We start from the raw sequence: 21,995 nt of genomic DNA, 5'->3' as shown, positions 1-21,995 counted from the left end.
ACCCGGCCGTAATACCGAGAGCCAAGGCAGTCTTGAAAACGATGCAAAAAACAGTCCGCTACAAGGAATTTTTGTTTGAGGCGACTACAAACACAATTTCGAAAAAGGCAGCATCTAGCATCGAGCCTGGCGTTCATCTTCGAAGGCCTACCACGCTTGATCAGATCTCAACTAACAAGTGAAGCAAACAAAAACACCCATAAGCACACTGGACCGAAAGGAAGGCGAAGAGGACAAGAAGAGAAAAAGAAAGATAGAGAAAGACATACTTGACGGACTTGATTGACTTACCTGACCAGACAGAGACAGACAGACAGACAGACAGACAGACAGACAGACAGACAGACAGACAGACAGACAGACAGACAGACAGACAGACAGACAGACAGACAGACAGACAGAGACAGACAGAGACAGACAGAGACAGACAGACAGACAGACAGACAGACAGAGACAGACAGACAGAGACAGACAGAGACAGACAGACAGAGACAGACAGAGACAGACAGAGACAGACAGACAGACAGAGACAGACAGAGACAGACAGAGACAGACAGAGACAGACAGAGACAGACAGAGACAGACAGACAGACAGACAGACAGACAGACAGACAGACAGACAGACAGACAGACAGACAGACAGACTAGACTGACTGACTAGACTGACTAGGCCTACTGACTAGACCTACTGACTAGACCTACTGACTAGACCTACTGACTAGACGTACTGACTAGACCTACTGACTAGACTGACTAGACTGACTGACTTGGTTGATTGACTAGACTGACTGACTAGACTTGACTGACTGACTTGACTGACTGACTTGACTGACTTGACTGACTTGACTTGACTATTTGACTTGATTGACTGACTTGATTGACTGACTTGATTGACTGACTTGATTGACTGACTTGATTGATTGACTTGATTGATTGACTTGACTGATTGGTGTTGGGCTAAGCAGCTGAACAAACTGTCCCTAAGCAAGTCCGGCGGGTAAAGACAAAAGAAGCGGCTTCGTCCGCTACCATAGTTTGCGCACGTTCTAACCCGCGTACTTCTCGCCCATAGACGAGCAATTGCGCCGAATTGGGAGGCAGCGGAAACTAAAGGAACTTCTCGGTACAAAATGCAATGGACGTTTCCTCCAGCCTTCTCCGGCGAGGTTGCAGAATAAACATCCGTTTACGCTTCCTTTCTAGCCATGGAAGCCTAACGAACGGAATACGACAGAGCCGTGCACCATCGAGTCTTCTGCGCACAGTTGACAAAAAAAAAAAAAACGCCTTCGGTCGAATTAGTTCATCGGTGAAGACAGTTGCGCAACTTCAGCGCTATTGTCTTTGTCTTCCATTCTTTTTGAAGCCTTTTGCTGTTCCAGGACCGTGGCAGCTGCTCACTCTCGTAAATAGTTAACAAACTCCTTTATACCCCTGAACAGAAGTAAATACCCTTGAAAAAGCCCCGTCTTTGTTGACCTTATCTCTGCCTTTTTTTTTTTTCGAAACAGTTCATCGTCCTAGAACAATGCCGTTTAATGGTCGATTTTTTATTTCCTGCAACTAGTTAGCATGTTAACAAGCCCTCCAAGAAGCTCCGATGTTTAAAGCAGTGCTAAAACAAAAGAAAGCAGTAATCCTTCACCCTTCCTTTTGAGTTCGAAGATAGAAGAACGCTTCGAAGAGCCGTGTTACAAGACAAGCTTGCCGTGTTCTTCCAGCGCTGACCACAAAAATGCACTGCGGAAGAAAAGGCAGGTGCTCCTGCTGACACGCCCAGTAGCGATAAAACCATACGCGGAGCAGGCAGCAAGCTCCACAAGAAAACCGGCGGCGCACCGGGCATCTATGCATATCACCTTCTCTCATGCCTGCTTGTGGGAACCTTGTAGACGCCTCGTCCCGCGCGGTGGCTACCGGGTCAGCCGGTCTGACGCGATCGGCCGGCAGAGACGCGTCCGACGCCGCTTCGTGAGTGATGCGTGATCCTCCGCGGAAGATCGAAGACAATCGCTCGTGCCGATGCATCCGCCGTCTCCAGCGAGCGCCTTAGGTCACGTGGAGCTGTTGCTCGTGCGGGAGGCAGCGGCGATATGATCGCCCGTTGTGCGGCGGGGAAACACGATGCTACAATGTGCTACGAGCTGATCTTCGTTTTGGGGCCGGGATGTGTGTAACATTGTAATCGGCGAATTTCGCCAAGGGCGAAAGAACAGGCGAGCCGAATTTATTGAAAGCAAAAACAATCGGCATTGCATACTTAAAGGGAAAGAAAAGGAATGCTGTCTGTCTATCTGCGAACTCGCTCCTATCCCTAGCTATGCGCTCCTCCATCATTCATGCAGCGACGCACGGCGCACACTGTGGCTTCGCGTTTAGCTATACGGCGATAAGGGCGGTTCACATGCAAGCGAACTGGCGAACAGAGCGAACAGCGGCGCGGTGCTGCGAAGCGGTTCGCGAGCTTTCGTTTCACATGCATCGCCTCTGCGCGTTTCCCACCGCTGCGAAAACCAATGTTGCTGGCAAAAGATATGCGCCTGCAACCGGTTTTGGTGGCCTGCAAACACAAAAAAGCGTAATATAAAAACATTATTTTGTAATTTCTTTTCACAATTCATTTAAATAAATGTAATTCTTGCGTTTTCACATTAAACAGCACTTTATACAATTTATTTTTTAAACAAAAGTTTGTACGTGCGGCGTACAAACTCGCGTGGCAACGCCGGGCCGTCATTGGTTGAGATGCGGTGCTGCCGCGTCGCCGCCGCGAAAATTTCCAACTTGCCCGAACCTCGCCGCTCCAGCCGCTGGGGCTTCCTACGTCGCTTGAAAGTGGGTGTATTCGCCGCGGCGGCAGAATTCGCGAGCGTTTCGCTTGCATGTGAAACAGGCTTTAGAAGCGACAAAGACTGGAGTGCTGACAGCGACTGCCTTCTTGAATTTGCGATTCGGATGGTATTAATAAAAAAATTGACTGTGTTCGTTCAGCCTTAGTCAATTAACTTGCCGTTAAAGCAAAGACGTAAGTGCGACCGAAGAAATTGCTTTCTTGCGTCCACGACAAGGCCGAAGCGAGAACGGCTGGACAAGCAGGACGGGTCCCAGCGGAGCAGTGCAGCTCGAATCGCGCTAATACCAATGATAACGCTGTCAAATCCGAGCATGGGGGTGGTTGTGTGGAGGGCCGTTTGCTCATCCGTTTTTGCTAGCAGGTTTGAGAACCTGTACGTGAGGTTCCTTGCGTTTTCATGTCTGCAAGTGTAACTGCTATGCTTGTACAAATGGTAACGTAGCGCTTGGCGTGCTCAGTTGAAGTTCACGCTTGGTTCGTTAGTGTTCTCATGGTCTTCGTTGTGCGCTTTCATTCGCTTTGGTTTTCAAATGTCTAAATACGTATACTACCCGGTATTCCGCATCACCCCCTCACCTCTCTCACAAAAGGAACAGGTCTAGTCGCTTGAACTTCTTACCATCATGCACTCGAATTCGATTTCACTGTTGCTTTCTGCAGTTTTTTTCTGCCTTTTCATGTACTCATGAAACGATAGGTGTAGCGTTAAGAGACCGGAAGCGGGCAGAGTGGGTGAGGGAACAAACGCGTGTTAATGACATCCTATAGTAGAATTCAAGAGGAAGAAATGGGCTTGGGCAGGGCACGTAATTGGAAGGCGTGATAACCGCTGGTCCTTAAAGGTAACGGAGTGGATTCCAAGAGAAGGCAAGCGTAGCATGGGGCGGCAGAAGGTTAGGTGGGCGGATGAGATTTGGAAGTTTTTCAGGCATAGGGTGGGCACAGCTGGCAAATAGCAGGGTTAATTGGAGAGACATAGGAGAGGCATTTCCCTGCAGTGGGTGTAGTCAGGCTGACGATGATGATGACGATGGTGATGATGAGCTGATACTGGAAACGAACTCCCGCACACAGACTACCACTTCTTCTCAGGCAACCAACAGGTATGTGTTTCTCAAATGCAGCCTTACACTAGTAGGCGCTAGTGGTGGTAGCAGTAGCTTTAAAGGCAATCGGGGTTACCCTTCTAGATAAAAAAAAAACCGGCAACTGATCCGCGAGTATCGAATACCCTGGGCAAAATACAACTCCAATATCTCTGCCCCAGAAGCCAGTGTCGTCTATGAGTTTCAAAAAGATCCTTGCTACCACACGCGGCCTTGGCGTAAAATGCTGTCAAAACGACATTTTAGTATCACGGAAAGTAGCTGTGATGCAAGTTGGTGCATGATTCTTGGCAAAACAGGGCGCAGGTTAACAGGACACAAGCAATGCGCTGTTTATTGGTTCTTTCTTAGTCTTCAGTCTTTGTTTAGTTAGTCTTTCTACCACCAGGGGCGTTAATGATACTCTCGAACTGGCTGAGTGACCACTCGTAATGAAGAGGACGCTAAACAACAAAGCAACAACAACATACAGAACTACAGGAGAAAAAACAGGAACATCTACCAGGAAAAAAAACAAGACTTAAGAAGGCAGAGAAAACCTCACGCGTCTATACAGACGAGGCCTTCAAAGACTGTGGGTCAATTTTACGGACAGACCGCACAGAAGCTGCACAACGGAAGTGCAAGCGCACGTGACAGGCATTCCATCCGGCGGCTAACCGGCCTAACCGTAGATAACACGCACGCACTCACGCCTTACGTCTTCGTCTGCCCTACCACTGGTTGCCTGTCTCGAGAGCGTGTACAACGAGGCCTCGCTATAGCCACGCAGGTCTCACGCGAAACTGCGTAACAAGCCGCCGACGCGGGTCGGAGAGCTCCCGGGCCAACACAGGCCGGGAACAACGGGTAAGCGGTCGATAGGCATCGGGGAACACGTTTTACGGTGTACAGGCCGTGCCGTCGCGATCTCGCGCGCGCGGCAGAGCGCTTCGTTCGATCCAGAAGACGTCAAGCGGCCGGCCCACGAGAATCTCGTCTGTGTGTCGTCACGACGTTATTAGAAACTCTCGTGCGGTTGCGTCACGCTGGTTGTGCGTACCGTTCCGGAGCGCGCGGAATTCGGGTCTGTCACGAGCAGTGCGCGTTTAATCGTGGCCGACGCTATGCCAACGTAATGTCGACCTCTTCGCGTTCAGATAGTCATCGACGTTTAGGGCGACGCTAAACTTGTTAGCGGCCGTGGAGTCTATAGCGGGGCACGAAATTTCATCCGGGGGATGTCTGAGCCTGATTTGCCACGCTGGTTATTACGTTATTGGGTCAAGCCTTTCAAGCACAGAGAGAAAGGCTGGCTTCCGATGTTGAAACCGGAAGTACACTTAAGTTTGAAACGCTGCTCTTTATAACCTCTTTGTCTTCCTTCTTCTACGCGCGGTCTGTTGCGCTGCTAATTTTAAGTCTCTTTACATCCGTATATCATAGCGATGCAGGAAGATTGCTTGTAGCCGTCATCTACATGCATATCGTTGCAGCCATCCTTTCGACAAGTCAAAATCTGGTCGCAACGGTCTCACACATTTGAGAAAGCAACAATTATCGCCCAACACCTTTTTCTCGCGCTTAAACCACCAAGTCGTGCAAGGGAGCTACTTCTTATTAGGCTACACGGTATGCAAAGTTTGTAGAGTGCTGCGTCTACCACGTGCAAATATTGAGCGAGCAAACAATTTAACAGTTCTCTCACAAGATACAGCTGGAAGCTTCGGGGACTTGAGTCACTACGAAGACCGAACATTTATATAATGTTCACCAGTTCCAAAGGCTGTGACCGCATCATCAACTTCACCATCACGGAGATCTTCCGTCACAGTTCTTCAATGGAACCAGCAATTTCTTCTTTAGCAAAATAGTACAATGCATTGATCAGCCGAAATTAAAAGTGAGAGAGATATGTTCAGTCGTTTACCACGGTACACCTGCATTAAAACACTTACCGAACTGATATCAACAAATATTAGCGTATGTTTCATAAAGAAAACTAGGACTCCTGTGATGACCTATATATTTAAAATGGAATTCATGATCTCGGCTTTACGCAATCCAGTCAGGGACGAGCTGCTCCAGAACTGCGCTGGCAGCGCTAGTTGATGCAATAAATGGACATTTCTCGAAAATGTTCACAATGGTTCTTTACGGCCAAATGGGAGCGGCGAAAAATCATCCACACCATTTATTTATTTCTACTGCGCAGGTAATCATACTTTCTTCGGGCTATATGGCATGTACCAACGCCAGTGCCATCACCCTCTTTATATGTGACAATCGAAAAATACCGCATTTATCATTTGCTCTGTGACTATGTGGACTGGGATAATGGCAAATCTCGAGGATTCACCCTGACTGGCATATGCGGTGCAATTTGCGCCTGAACAGTGTGATCCTTAGCGCTCATGGGTTATTTGGCGCTAATGTTGTATAGGGTTCACGGTACAGTTATCTTATGTACTTCGTCTCAAAGACAATGAACGTATGCTTTTAATCTGCCGAGCACCTAACTCGAAGAGTGGAATGCTAAAGCGCCCAGGTGCTGTGAAGCCAGGTGGTCGAGCCTATTGCCTACGCTTTCCCTCATTGTCCGCTTGCAGCTACGGCACGTTAAGCCTCGCACACCAGGATGAAAATTATGAAGTTGTTTATGCTACGCTTTTTGAAATTTTGATGCGTGGAACATCAGCATTGGCCAGCGTCAGGGCGCGTCCGGAAACTAACTCAATCATAACAACCCAACCACGTCTAAAATAAGTATGCCGCTCACTTACTCTTCTAGTAACTCAATCATACACGCGTAAGGACTGAGCGGAAGCCGCTCCTTGAGCGGATTCCTGCAAGTCGCATTCGACCACAAGGCCCATGCAGAGCACTGTCGCAACAGTAAGGCAAGGAGGAGACGTCCCCCCCCCCCCCCCCTCTCAACCCTCCCCCGCCTTCCGTCGAACAATGCAGCCTCTCCACAGCTGCATACGTCTTGCGCCGCCATTTGAACTGTGCCATTCCACTTCCCACAGGCGTACCGCGACACCCGGTTTCCGAGACACTTCTTCTCAAGCCCGTGAACCACGGAAGAAGTCGAAGACGGAAGGGGGAGGACAAGCAAAGAAGAGGAAGAGGAGAGGAAGAATACGTGGCTTTCTTGTCGTCGTCGGCGGAGTCTCTTATTTTGTTTATTTGTTGCTTTATTTGCCTGTCTTTCTCCCCCAAAGTGAAAACGCCTCGAGGGTGCCTCAGGCTGGCGGCAGACCGTTAAGGCCGTGAGGCGGTGCCGTCTCTCGACGCTATCTGCACCGTTTCTCCCACGACGGTGCCAACAGCGCTGGACGACGCTCGATGACGCTGGACGACGCCGGTGGCGAGCGTTTAACGGGCGCTTTCGGTATACGAGGCGTGCAGTCGACGCTGCGTTTCGGACGTCTTGCTGAGGCAAACGGTTACCGGCTCCGCTTCGCTTCGCGAGTCCCGGCGCCTCGTTGTGACGTTTCTTTTACTTGCGTTGCTCGCTTGAAGAACGCAAAACGTTTTATGCGTGGAGACGGACTTCGAAGGGCGGGGTAGGACTATTCATTGTCGTGGTGAGTTTCAATGGGGACGCCTGTGACGCGGCGAAGAGTTTTTGCTCGGGTCTCAATAATGGCCTGCGCGGTGAATGCACGCCGATATCATCAAACGAACGATTTTCAAGGCTAGATTTGAAGAGACGTTACCGAAAGGACTGGAAGAAAAAGAACTCGCCCAAAGATGGCGGCGACTTTCATTATCCGCTTTTAGATAAGGCTGCTGCCGCCCACGTCGCCAGCTCGAGAAAAGTGTGCGGTGGCTTCCCCTGGAGGCGTTCTTTGATGGATGCTCAACCTCAGTTCCACTCAGTCTTTCAAGGCAGCATTGTAAAGTGCGCTGGTCATACTTCGGTACCCTGTTCGGTGGCTCACTCACATTAATCACAGAACATTTTTTCTTACCCGCATGCACCTACTCATGTTAATATCCCGCTGACGAGCAGTCACGTTCACAGGGCTCACTCAATTTGTGAGTTAGAGTCCTTTGAGTTCACTACACTCATTGCGTAGCCTGCCTGCTCAGGGTGCTGGTAAATCACGTAACTTGTGCGGGATTTAATCATCCCGTTGCATGTAACATGGAACCACTGCACCTATATACACACATCATCGTATGAATAGAATGTATTATTTAAATACAAAATAGAGCATCGGCTGAATTGACCGTGACTAAAAATTCTGCATAAATCATTCTAAATCATCAACGTAGCGTGAGCTCTGAGTTGGATCTCATTCAACAACGAACTGAAGACACGACCTGGAGTACGCACTATTTGCTCGGCATCAGGACGACAGTAAAATGACACAGCTTGTGCATGACGATGATAATCGGGAGGTCAACAACATGAGTGAGCGTGTCGATGATGAAAAAAAATACGCATAATAAGGACACTAAATTTCCGGTTTTCTTTGCACAATGCTTGCTGCCCCCGTTAAGCACTTCAGTGCTTGCGCGTGCGTGGGCCGCTTGTATGGGCGTGGGCCACTTGTATGATCTCCATGAACTCCGGAGCAGGGGGGCGGAGCAACCGCCTGGCAGCAGGCGGTTGCTGTGTGGTCTCAAACGTTAGAGTTTGCAGACGCCACATACGAAGCCAAAAAAATTACGTTCTCAACTGTAAAAAAAAAAAGATACTGTTTAAAGTGGCGTGCTGCGCCACGCCGCACTATAGCCTGGCATGTGTTTATTTTGGGAAGCACCTGATTACCGCAAAGAAAAATTGGTCGGTGAAATACAGTAAATTGACTTATAAAAATCGCATAGTCTGTGACAGAATCTTCTTCTCCCTACCTTTGTTCTCCAGTCTACACTTGAAGCGTACACAAAGGCCTCTTCCCAACAACATATGAATGTTTAAACTGTCGTAAACGGCGCGTGGGGTGTGCTAGTTGTAGATTGCCGCGACAAAATCGACAAAGAAACTGTATCAATACTATTGCATAAGGAATGCGATACAAATAACCTGAGGAATTGTCAGTACTTGTTAATATACTAAAATTGGTAGCTCCGCGGTAGCTCCGTATTAGCAGTATTTCTTCAGTGAACACTAGGTCGCCGTCCCGAGTTTCGATACACGGTAAGGGTGCGTGCCTTTGGATTGAGCCAAAAAACGTAAAAGTCACAGGGACACTTAATTCTATTATGTGTTTGGTATACCAAGTCATTATCAGCTGTTGATGCCTTAATCGGAAGTGACGTCGCTTCATGGTCTGGTGATATCTCTTTCCTCCAGCCAGTGGGAATGCTCCGGTCTGCTGACGTCATTTCCTTGCAGCCAGTGGCCGAACTTTATGACAGGGACGCATTTTGGCCCAATGGGGCCTCTAAAGCTTTAGCATTTAAACGATAGTTTACTGAGATTTCAGTGCCCATTAAGGTATCCTGAGTGGCTGGTCGGCTTTAGGAAGCAAAACTGAGTTACTCGATAACATAATCGTTTCCTTTTGCTGATCTTTATAGCATCTTCACGTTTTATTTTTAATCCAAAGGAACATAGGAGCTCTTACACAACTGCCCAACCAATAGCAAGCCAACTGTACATTATCAGCTTGTAGGTTACCCTCTATCTCACTGTCGCGGAATCATAGCTTCATATATATCAAAACACAAAACAAGATACATGACCGCAAACAGATAAGGCGTTAGAAGCGGAAGTCATGCGTGAACGCCGAAGCGTGGGTTGAAAAACGATGGGCCCCGTCCCCCAGAAGATTGCTCGCAGCGTTGCTTCGCGCCAGAGCTCGTTCGCTGACCGCTGCGATTGCGAGAAAGCTGCACAGCCTTCATTTGCTCTTTTTTATTTACTATAGCCGCATCGATACTCCATACGCCTTGTCCCAAGAAGCGTTTTCAATTTAGCTAGCACGGATGTTTAAAATACAACAAAAAGGAAGGGCAAATCACACTTCGTGCTTGAACCGCAAAAAAAAAGTGAAAGAAAATAAAGCACACCTCGGTGGCAGCTGAAAGGAGGCTGCGACATTGTGTCGCGATTTGCGGCCTGACCGACGATCTGGAGTTGCAGCTTATACGTAATCTTAGCCGTGGGCGCATTAAGGGGCTCTTGGAAAGCTCTGAATTCTGTCCTTCCAGTACATTATATCGCCGTGAAGCAGGCTTTTACAGATAACTTCCCATACCGTGTTACGTGAACTCTATCTAAAGAAGCTATTCTCTTTTATTTGCGATGTAACGGCTAAAATAACAAAGGTGCTCTGGAGAACGTCAGGCCAACGCGCTTGAACACAAACTTGGTGCTCTTAGCGATCAGCGAGGGCAATTAAATCTGGCTATTTCACTAGCGTTTTAATTGAAATTAATATAAATTATGTTTCCTGCTTCAGACGCAGGTGCCTGTTTCCCGCAAAGCTGCCCGTGAGATAAAACCGTAGCGCGACCTGTGCTCCTTGTGTGAAAGTCTTTGTTGACGACATTCCTGAATTTCTAAACGCAAAAATATGTTCACTCTCTGCTTTCTCGTAGTAGTGTTAGCGGCGCCCTTAGGTAGGCTTTCTTGCAACTAGAAATCTTGTAATGCACGCGGTAGCGGTGTACACTCACTCTGGACATTTCTTTGGTCGCCTATAACAGCACAAATTTTTTGTTATGCTAGTGAAGTATGAAATGACTGCATGTGGTTAGCATTGCGTCGAAAAATGCAGGGTTTCTTTGCAAGTAAAATAAAACAGAGGAGGCCCTCCCGTTCACTATTTACAGACGGGAGGAGTATCTACAGTATTTATCTGGAAACCTTTAGTGGCGCTGTAAAAGGATGTTAATAATCGGACACGAGGAGCTGCTGCGAGCCACCCCCGGACTGTTCATCCTCCAGTGGCGTCGAAAACTTAAAACGAAGCACTCCCTTCTTTTCTTTTCCCTTTCATCCTTAATAAAGTAAAAAAAGAGGGCGCACAGTCTTGAGAATCCAGAAAAAAAAATAACTCACAAGATGGTTACGACTATGTAACGCGAGACTCAGTGACAGCTGCGTAGGCATTTAGTTTTGGGGATATTTTGAGGTTGAATAGATACAGTGACCTCATATCGCACTGGTGTAGTGATGAAGTGATGCACCCCTGCATTGGCAGGCGGCTGTTCCAAACACAGTCACCCGTATGCTTATGCTACCCAGGCGCTGGTATAAGGTGAGTGCGTTAATGACACCCATCCACCGGGCGGATGTCATTAACGCATCACCAGTTACGCCGACGCCGGCGCGCAAGCAGGGGACGGGTGTCTAACAGCTATCGCTATAACTACGTCTGAGCGAACACAAAGAGGTTTCGCATTAAAATACTACCAAGCAATAGTACCACGGAAAAGAAAAAAAAAACAATCATTAGTCTATCTCGATGCGGAGAGCGAGCGTTAAGATGAAATGCATTGCAGGAAAGGCACAGAACATTCTAGGACTTCTTATAGACTATTCCTTTCCTGTAGATATTCCCTTCTGTCGATTCATGCTCTACACAGTTTCTATAGATAAAAGTTTACTAAACGTGTGAGGCCACGAATCTGAAGGTTATCTATAGCCTATCTATGGAATTTGTATTATCTATAGACAAGCCTATATGATTTGTGTACAGAAAGGCTATATACTTTATAGACAAGCGTGTTTGCACAGTCTATGGACCGTCCAAATTTTTTTAAGGGTACATTGGCCAGGTCCTTTATTTGTCAGACACGTCAGCACCTTCTCCCGCTTCTACTTATCGGCTAAGGAAGGACGTATGGCCTCCCTAGCTGCTTGCACTACACGATTAATCTCCGCCATCAGCCGCTTTCCTTCTAGCTCGATAGCGCGCGCGGCGTTATATTAGGTTCGGGTTCATGTTCCGCCGCATATTTCCCGCGGTTACCGGAAGTGTCAGCCTGAATTTTGGCAGATTTAGAGCTTTAAACGAATTTCACGCTCAGTAACACTGCAGAGCGGGGCTACTAACCGCGATGGCTCAGTGGGAACAGAGTCCAGGTGTCGAACAGAGATTCCCGGATTACGTCCATCCTCGGCAGCCGCTTTTCGTCCCGGGTGAAATCCAAACCGCAAGTTCACTGACACTTCGGTTAAGGTTAAACTATAACCACAGCTTGCCAATATTAATCGCGAGCCTTCTACCGTGTACGTCGTGCCTGACAGCGCGTTACAAGGGCGCGTAAAGGTCGATTAACTAACTACCAGAGCGAGGTCGCGCACGCAGCGGTTGACGGCCGCCAGGGGGCGAGCAATGCAACAGCAGCGCCCGCCGCCGTCGAGTGAAGGCCGTAGCCCGCGGGGTCACAAATTGCGCTTGACCGGTCGACGCGGAACCAAAGAGTGAAGCGCGCCTAACGACCGCGAGCAGCTGGGCCAGCGATTCCGACGCCCACGTCATTACGAACGCCCAGGAATACAAGCGCCAAGGAAAGACGCCGCGATTGCGAGGAGGACGTAACAAGCGCGAAAAGATGCCCTCCGTCTCGAGCAATAGTTCCGCGCATCACGCCGGCGTAAGGCCAAGCCACTATCAAGCGGGCTCGCTAGCCACGGAGCCTTGCTCAAGCAAAGCTAGGCGCCGCTGGGCAAAGGCAAGGCAAAGCAATGCAAAGTAAGAAGCCAGATCTTACCACCGTAGATCCCAGTCAGAAGGTAGCATTAATTTCATCCACTTGAGCGATGACTAGGGTCAATTGTCATTGCGTAAGCACCTCGGCGAATCTGACGGATTTCGCTGCGCGTGGCTATTTAAGACACCCACATATCACTATTTGCAAGAGTTCTAAGCCTCCGTTTTCCGGGCCGTACCAGGGTGCACTGTTAGCGACGAAAAGGACAACGTTTGCGAGATTTCAGACGGTGTATCCGCCCTCGATATCAGTGATAGAGGGGGCTTATTGGATCGACTTACTGGATGCATTAAAAAAAAGCTTCGCGGGTTAATCCATGCTTCCCAATCTCATTCTATGTCCACATTGGCTTCTTTATCACGTTCGAAGTTGTGCAAACCAAGTGGCAAGAATGCAGGCTGTTTTTAGCACCTTTGATGCTTGACGGAAGAGAACGTCCCAAAGCGACGATTCAGCAGCGCTGCATCTAACTAAGGAGACACACTGCATAAGGCAAACACTGTCCGAAGGATTCGAGACAACTGAGAGAGAGAGAGAGAGAGAGCGAAGGCGGAAGCAAACAAGGGATGACCACGCCTGAAGCAAAGAAAGCGGGGAGGGGTGGGCCCGAAAGCAGGGACGGAGGCGGGGCGGGAAGGCAGAGTTTGAAGCGTGACTAGTCAGATCGCCTCGCTCATTTACCTACAGCGACGCGTGGCATAACCGTGGTGGGGGAGCCCGCTACGTGGTGCTGCGAGCGCTAGCCGCTGCTTTGGATCTTCGCGCGTGTAGCGGCGCGAACGCGAGGCGAGAGTTCTCCGGAAGGTTCATTTTTCAAACGCTCGTCGTCTTGGAGCTGGGCTGGGCCAAGAGCAAACACGGTGGCGTTGCGGCGCCTGGAAGTGACGAAACGCCTACCCAGCCGCGGGGAAGCCGCAAGCGTGAATATCCGGTTTCTGTGGCGTATAGGAACGTGCGATATCGTGCGGAGATTAGTACCGGTGCACAAAAGGTCTGCTGTACGTGCCTAGTTTTTGCAAAGAATGGTAGATATGAAGCCGGAACCGGTATCGATAAGGACGTGAAACTCGAAAGCCCTGCCCTTCAGGTGTGTTGTGGAAGCACCGGGGCTGAATTAAGAAAAAAATCTGAGGCGTGGTTGGCTCGCAGGTGAGCTGCGTTTGCGAAATAACCAGTTGCAACGGCACGAGGTACAAGGACTGTCGATGCGCAAAGGAACAGGAATCCTAGCTTACCTATGAACGGTGTTTTGGTCCCATGTCTGGAGTTCGAACCACGGAGCGGGGCGAATTTTCAACCGCGAAGTGAGCTGGGGCCGCATCCTGTAACGACCCATTTCCTCTACATTACATTCGATCCTCTGGATTTGGTCGGTGCTCCCATTGCCGTATGGCGTTAGAGCAGACGTCACTCTAGTCGTCAGAGAAACTGGCCTACGATGACACCTGCTTGCACAAACGCTTCTCGAGCCAACGCCACACTGGCTGACCGGCACCTACGAGTGACGCAGGAAAGGCACGTTTGGAACGCTGTACCAGCTTTATCGTCGCTATATCAGTCTCGGCGAACAAATTGACCGTCGTTTGTCGCGCATCGTGGCCCGTGAGTTTGACTGTAAACGGCGGTTGGCTGCGGTGCCATGGCCAGACGGATTGCCTGCCATGGGGAACTAGCGCTGAAGATCGCTGTACTGATTGCAGCGCCATAACACGCTGCCTAGCGAGAAGAGCAAGTAGTTTTGGGTAGTACTCTTCCGCGCCACCTTCAGGCGCTCATTGGCGTGAGCCTCCGCGCTCTGTCGAAGGCGCACGTGCCGTGCGTCAGCTATCTGGGCTACGCCTAGAAAAGCTAGGCAATGAATGCTGTCAGCCAAACACGGGTATCTAATCGCTCAGAATGTGTTATCGCGTTTGCAGCGGCCCAAGCGGCTGACAAAAGCAGTTTTGAGTCACCGAATGGAACGTTTGCAGCGCCAACTTGGCAGCGCAGGTTCCCCTAGTTTCTTGTGTTGGTTGGTTATAGCGTACAGAATTTGAAAATCAAGCGGGCAAAATTTGGTAGTTATTTGACCGCCATGAGCAGAACACTTGTTCAGACAAAGCGCCCAACTGGAAAGACTGCGCAAAGCGCTTCTTGTTGCGCAAATCGCACAAATGTTGCACAAAAGTCGACTGCGCAAGAGCATGCACGGCGCGCACTATGATTTCCATCCTCATTTAGGCTCCAGGCATAGCGCGCTGTTTTTTTAAAGAAGAAACCTTACAAAAACCTCTATGCATTATGTTGTAAACGCGGGGTCTCAGGAGGTTACTACGCGACTGCTTCGCCGCTGTTCAAACTTTCCAAGCCTCGTACGACGCCAGCGATCTTTCGAGCCTTCTCGAGATAGGAGAAATGCGTTCACGAAACGAAGTTTAATTCATGCCATTCTCCGACGCTCTTGGACCAGACCGGCAGCTAGGCACGTCCCGCGTCTCCATTCTTCTTTAGCTCTTCAGCACTTGCATTCAAAACGCCCGTGTCGAAACCGGGTCCTGTGCAAGCAGCCATGAGCGAGCGTGTCATTAACCTTCACCGAGGCGCCGAGTTCTTGATCACTCCCTCCTGCCGCCGCCTCCTAATTGCGTCTCCATGATGAGATACGCGAAGAGAATGTGCGCCAGCTGGGGGTGTGGGCGGCATTGCGACACTGCCCCCCCCCCCCCCCCCCCCCCCCGTCCACCGAGCGCGCTTTCAAAGAACGGCTTTCACTATAGAGCTCGGCCGTGCGAGGACACCACACGAGGGCGGACAGTTGTGCTGCTTGCTGAGACGACGTTGTATGTGTGCATAGGTGCCTAGAAACTTGTCTCGCTAAATGCGTGCAGTAGTCTGAAATGCTACCTTTGGGGTCTGAACAGGCGGGTAGCAACACGAGCGGGAACGAAAACACCTAATAAAAAAATAACAAGCAAACAATGCAGATACATATGCGAAACTCCTCTGATTCCAAATTGTGTATAAATGCAATCTGCCGCGATTGCCCCATGCACTCTAACACAAATAGGACCGTATGGGAGTAAAAAAAGGAGTAAACGCTCCTCGAGCGCTAGGGGACAGCTTACTCCGTTTATACTTCTTTCTATTTAAAGTCTAGAAACCTTATAATGTTGTTGTTGACCTCAGGTGGGGCGGCAAATAGCCGTAGTGGGGGATTGGCAAGGGTGCCTGTATATTTCACCGGGACAGTGTTATTCGTCTATTACTTCGTCATCTTCTTCTAATATCACCGATATACATTACGTGGATAAATTGTCGTCTTACCCAAGCTATCATGCATGCTATGGGCTCGACCCTTGATCATGTGCACGTGGTCACGCTGGCAAAGAAATGTGGAGTGTCTGTTGTTTTTCAGGTGAGCTGGGCGATTGCTTTTTAGCTGTGCTCAGCAGTACATACGTAGAGCTTTGGCTAGAAAAATCTGGCTTGAACGCCCAAGGGAGCAATTTTGTATTGAAGGTATGCCACCGACAGCAAGAGATTAACCTGTACAGGCGTCTGTCTGTAGTATAGTGTGCAGCAGAGCTAAGCCTGCATGTATGGGCGGAGTGAAGCCATATAGTGCTTTGTCAAAGCGAGCCCCGTGAATGTCGTCGAAATGCGCATAGCACTTTCCGCTGGCACCACTTCGCGAGGTGCTGCACAGTTTTGTAGTGAGGCAGAGTAAAGTTTGCGCCTTAATGAACCGTCTGGTTAGTTACGCAAGCTTATAACGGCACGTGCTCGTAAGGGCATAACGTGCGCACGCAAAACAGCACGTGCGCAAGGGGGTGGGGGGGGGGGGGGGGGGGGGGGGGGCGGGGAGGGGAGATATTGACACGCCTGTTGGAAGTCGCGCCACTTCCACGGTCTGCTGTCGCCGAGGCTTCAAGCGACATGTTGCCTACAGCTGGAGCGTATACGTTGCAGTTTGGAGCGAATGAAGTCGGCGTGTCTAAAGATGTATGGAGACGCTTTCCGAGCCAAGGCGCATGCGTGCAGAGGTGAAAGCTGTTTTGGAAGGAGTTGTGAAGTTTCCCGGACGCAGAATTCACTGAAAGATCTCGCATTAGAATGCCCAGCAGACCATTGAGACGATACTGCCGCGAGGATCGGTTGCCTGCAAACTGTAACCTCGAGAAAGAAGGCTAAGACCTCGTAAGGCTTTTCAGCCTTTGTCCTTACACCACCCGCAGATATTTATCTGTGCTTATTGCTCCAATAAAGGCTCTTTCATTTTCAATTGCAATGATCGATAAACGAGCTGTCTTCTCCAATGGACAGAACGTATCAGCATCCGCCCAAAAAGACAGGGATGGTATGGAGCAGAAACTCGCCTCATCAAGCCATTTTTCTTATCGTTCGTAATGGGTCCCTATCTTTGAAATACCTTATAAGAATGCCACAATTAAGCTACGAGTTTAATCGCTAGACAAGAATCAAACCGATTTTCCGTTTATAAAAATGACACTGACACTGCGACACCGCGAAAAATGGTGTTGTTTGCACAGAAGGCCGTGCGAAAACAACGTTGTAGTATGCGTGAATCCGCTTCTCAGAGGAAAAAATAATTACCGGCTAGATGTGCCAACACAATCCGGAGGCTGCTATGATCCCCAATCCCACCCCTGCATAATGGGAGGCCGCGCTGTACAGCTTTGACCCGGACAACCAGCTCCAGCTGGTGAAGCAGGCGTGCTCGCCAGTTAAAGAAGCTGGAAGGCCTGGACAGAGGGCCCCTCTCTTCGATGAGAAGACGGACAACGGAAATCAATGAAGTATAGTCTCTCTCCTTTTTTTCCAGAACCATGTGCGTACATAAACAGTGCGTCGAGCGAGCCAGGGTTCTATCCACTTTGACCCAACAGAACTGTCGTCGTAAGTGAAAGACGCCGGATAACTCGATAGAATGCAAGTTTGTAAGCACTGGGAATCAACTGTTTCGTCAAGACTTTGCCAGTGTAGTTAAGTGCCGAGAAATTTATTTAGTGCTCTGACCCTCGCAACAGGAATTTTTATAGTGAGTTCGTAGAATGTTCATGACTGTCTACAGACTTTTCTCAGAACGTCCAAAGAAATTATTCTACCGACTGATTGTACGACCTTCCCTGTAAGTGAACGGCGCAGGGTAACATAAGTGTGAAACTTGCAATAGACAAAAAAAAAACGATGTGCTCCCGACAGCCGCTATCTCCTCACCCTAATTGTCAAGTGCGCGAGTCAATATCAGCGAAGAAGAAAGACGTGAGTTCGATCCCGGCCGCGACGGTCGAATTTCGATGGAGGCAAAATGATAGAGACCCGTGCACTGTGCGAAGTCAGTGCACGTTAAAGAACTGCAGGCGGTCGATATTTCCGGAGCCCTTCACTACGACGTAACTGATAGCCTGAGTCGCTTTGGAACGTTAAACCCCATAAACCAAACCAAACCAATACCAGCGAATCCCATTGCCGTGCCCCGTGGTGGTATACGTTACAAATTTAGTACTTGCCTTCAACCATCTCCTTGCCCCATCACAGCTAATTAATAATAATAATAATAATTGGTTTTTGGGGAGAGGAAATTGCACAGTATCTGTCTCGTATATCGTTGGACACCTGAACCGCGCCGTAAGGGAAAGGATAAATGAGGGAGTGAAAGAAGAAAAGAAGAAAGAGGTGCCGTAGTGGAGGGCTCCGGAATAATTTTGACCACCTGGGGATCTTTAACGTGCACTGACATCGCACAGCACACGGGCGCCTTAGCGTTTTGCCTTTATAAAAACGCAGCCGCCGCGGTGGGGTTCGAACCCGGGAACTCCGGATCAGTAGCCGAGCGCCCTAACCTCTGAGCCACCGCGGCGGGTTCACAGCTAATTAAGTATTCAACCTTTTGATTAACGAAGTTTCGCGGTTAATGACAATGACGAGTTTGCAGCCACAGAGGAGACAATGCCGCATCAGTTTTGAAACCGAAGAAAAAGTCGTTTTCTAAAGCTCTGCAGCGGCTTTTTTCGACAGCAACCGAAGCTCAGAGCATGAGGAGCGCCTGAAGTCTAGCGCGAACGCAACGTCCGCTGGCGACGTGTAGCAAAGACTGCGGCGGCCAATTCGGAATTGATGTGCTCTTTTCCCTGGTCAGCAAGCCTCGACGCCGAGCTGAGACACCGGCCGGCGTTATCCTACGCTTTTTCGCTCGGCGCAAGATAACGGCTAGACATCGCTAACTACGCGTCCGCTGATTTCAGAACCCTGACAGGCACTGGCCGTGCGCTCTGTCTGTGCAGCTACCCCCGGAATCAAGGTTTTTTTTTTTTCGCATCACGCTAGTTTCGTTAAAGGAATACAGCCATGCTTCTGTGACGGCGTCCAAATTTCTGTTTAGCGGTGCGGTTTCTTGACTTGCATTCTATAATTTCTTAAGTAAAGAGTTCGTTTTACACTGTACCGGCTTGACAGCTAAAATAAACGAGAAACACTACGCTGGTGACAAATTTTTGGCATTGTAGAGCGATGCTGCGTCCGACCACATGCCACAGCTTTGTTTACGCGTTCAGAAAGATGCATCTCATTTGTTTTAAGAAGTGGTAGTCCATGATTAGGAAAATTTGAACACAGGTGCTTAGCAGTTCCGAATCGTAGAACATACATGAATAAGCAAAATTTGTATATTTCAATGTTTAAGTTGGTTGCAACCCGATTTCGGGCACCCTGCAACGAAAGGAACATCATTTGGAACGAGAACAATTTTTACATGGTGTGCTCAAATTGCTTTCCCTCCGTTGCGACGCACAGAAGGAGGCGGTCTTCCATGCCGTTCGCAGCAGATAAAGGCATGCGTCTAGTAATGTTTTCAAGTGGAATTCTGAGACATATATCTAAGATAGCTCCAGAGCGAGTCAAAGGGTGATAAATCTGACGACGTAGGAGGCCTGGTTGTGGTTCCACCCCGCCCATTCCACTGATGGGATGAATGCAGAGAAGAAAACTCGACGGGTGACGCAGGAAGGCACGCAAGACAATCACCAGCGCTGGTGAATGACTTGTGTCTTCTTGCCTCCCTGGTCTGGTGTTAGTGGTGAATTCATCCCCCAACACGGCATCAACTAGCCAAGCCGCATGCTCTCTTTAACTCCAATCCAGAGGTTGGGAAAGAACTCGTTCATAAATTGCCGAGCCGATAAAGAAAAATGCGGCGACGCTCCTTCATGCTGGAACCACATTTTTTTTTTCAACACACCCAGTGGAAACTCTGATGCAACCTCAGAAAAGGTTTCCATTAATGAAGTAAGGGCCAAAAACACAGCCGTTACAGATGCTACACCAAAAATTTGCTGACATCTTACCTGGTACGTATGCTCAAGCAGCCAGTATCGGCTCTGGTCGGACCAGTAATGGTTGTTGCGAGAATTGTCATTCGAGTCCCTGCAAAATTGGTCCTCGTCAGTCCAAAGCACTCTGGGCAGAAGTTCCGGGTCTTCGTCGCTCTGAATCAGGCACCATGCAGTTGCAAAAAAAAAAAAAAATCGAGCCGATTCTCAAAGTCGTTCGGTCTCAGCTCGTGGTGAGGACACACATTATATGGGTGGTAGCTGTGTCTTGAAAGTGACCTTCATACTGAAATTAGGCTCTCTCCATATGGGCCGGCAATTTCCCTCACGCTTGACTCCGACCTGAGGGAGATGTACTACACCGAGACATCAATGTCAAAATCACTGGTAGCACTGGCTGGTCGCTTCCTTTTCTGTTAGACGGACTGATCCAGTGGTCCTAAACCGATTAAATATCAATATAAATATGGGACGAGTCGGCACATGAAGTCCAGGATGTTGGGCGGCGTGCAGTCTGGATGCCAGCTCCGCGTCCATTTGCGCGCTCACATAAGCGATCACAATGTCCACCGTCTTGTCAACGGAGTATTGTAACTGCGCTGGTACGGAGATTCTCACGATATTCACGCTGCGACGTCGAAGTTTTAATATTTACACGGGCGAGGTGACAGCTGAGCACATTTAAGTAATTCGAGACCCTGACACTGCAATGGCCACGTCGCACGCGTACCACCATAACAAGCACCTCAATGGCAAACGTTAACGCATTTTGTGAAACTGGCGCTACAAACCACAAGATAAGCTACTCCTACAGTTACTGCCGCGCAAGCTCTGCTTGCTCCGCGGACGAAACTTTTCGTCTGATGCACTTCTTAACACGCAGCGATCATGCACGAACAAGCAGCGAAGCCTGGTGACTAAATGATGACGCATCCCGTCTAGTCTGTCCGATATCGCATCGAAAGTGGCGGACGCAAAGAAAAAGAAAGAAAACTGCAGGCTGACTGAATAGACGGCGCGTAGATGATGATGACGGGAACTTCTTTTGCCCCGAGCGGCGAAGCATTAGATAACGCCGCCGGTGGTATATATAAGCTGGACGTTGAGACTTTCTAGTCCGGCAAATTACCGCAGGTGTTTCGAACTGCAGTCATTGCAACGTGTCGCCAGAGGGCGTTCCATCTGCACTAAAGAGTAAAATTTCATGTCATGGCTAGGTGGCTTGAGCCACCGCCCGATTTAAAGGGTTCAGCCGTATCCATCCATCCATCCATCCATCCATCCATCCATCCATCCATCCATCCATCCATCCATCCATCCATCCATCCATCCATCCATCCATCCTTCCGTCCGTCCGTCCGTCCGTCCGGTTCCACCCATCCATCCATCCATCCATCCATCCATCCATCCATCCATCCATCCATCCATCCATCCATCCATCCGTCCGTCCGTCCGGTTCCGCCCGTCCGTCCGTCCGTCCGTCCATCCATCCATCCATCCATCCATCCATCCATCCATCCATCCATCCATCCATCCATCCATCCATCCGTCCGTCCGTCCGTCCGTCCGTCCGGTTCCGCCCGTCCGTCCGTCCATCCATCCATCCATCCATCCATCCGTCCGGTTCCGCCCGACCATCCATCCATCCATCCATCCATCCATCCATCCATCCATCCATCCATCCATCCATCCGTCCGTCCGTCCGGTTCCATCCATCCATCCATCCATCCATCCATCCATCCATCCATCCATCCATCCATCCATCCATCCATCCATCCATCCATCCGTCCGTCCGGTTCCGCCCGACCATCCATCCATCCATCCATCCATCCATCCATCCATCCATCCATCCATCCATCCATCCATCCATCCATCCATCCGTCCGTCCGTCCGTCCGTCCGGTTCCATCCATTCATCCATCCATCCATCCATCCATCCATCCATCCATCCATCCATCCATCCATCCATCCATCCGTCCGACCGTCCGTCCGTCCGTCCGTCCGGTTCCATCCATCCATCCATCCATCCATCCATCCATCCATCCATCCA

The 21,995-nt window shown here is 49.5% G+C and overlaps 1 protein-coding gene across 2 annotated transcripts in view; it reads right to left on the bottom strand.

Annotated features, from left to right (window-relative positions):
- The window catches only part of LOC144110194 (uncharacterized), a 216,527-nt gene extending 195,622 nt beyond the window's left edge, over nucleotides 1–20,905 (bottom strand). The window contains exons 1-2 of one of the 2 annotated variants that reach the window (XM_077643033.1): nucleotides 19,962–20,874; nucleotides 13,854–13,940 (exon numbers count right to left, since the gene is read on the bottom strand). The gene's annotated coding sequence lies outside the window, so the exon portion shown is untranslated. Of the gene's footprint in view, nucleotides 1–13,853; nucleotides 13,941–19,961 lie in introns of both variants that reach the window. The other variant, XM_077643032.1, reaches the window with a different exon arrangement.
- Nucleotides 20,906–21,995: the final 1,090 nt, after the last annotated feature.

The sequence above is a fragment of the Amblyomma americanum genome, chromosome 11 (assembly GCF_052857255.1).
Source record: "Amblyomma americanum isolate KBUSLIRL-KWMA chromosome 11, ASM5285725v1, whole genome shotgun sequence".
In the NCBI taxonomy this organism is placed as follows: Eukaryota; Metazoa; Arthropoda; class Arachnida; order Ixodida; family Ixodidae; genus Amblyomma; species Amblyomma americanum.
The sequence above is the reverse complement of the archived record's forward strand: the minus strand, read 5'-3'. Positions and strand labels throughout refer to the sequence as shown.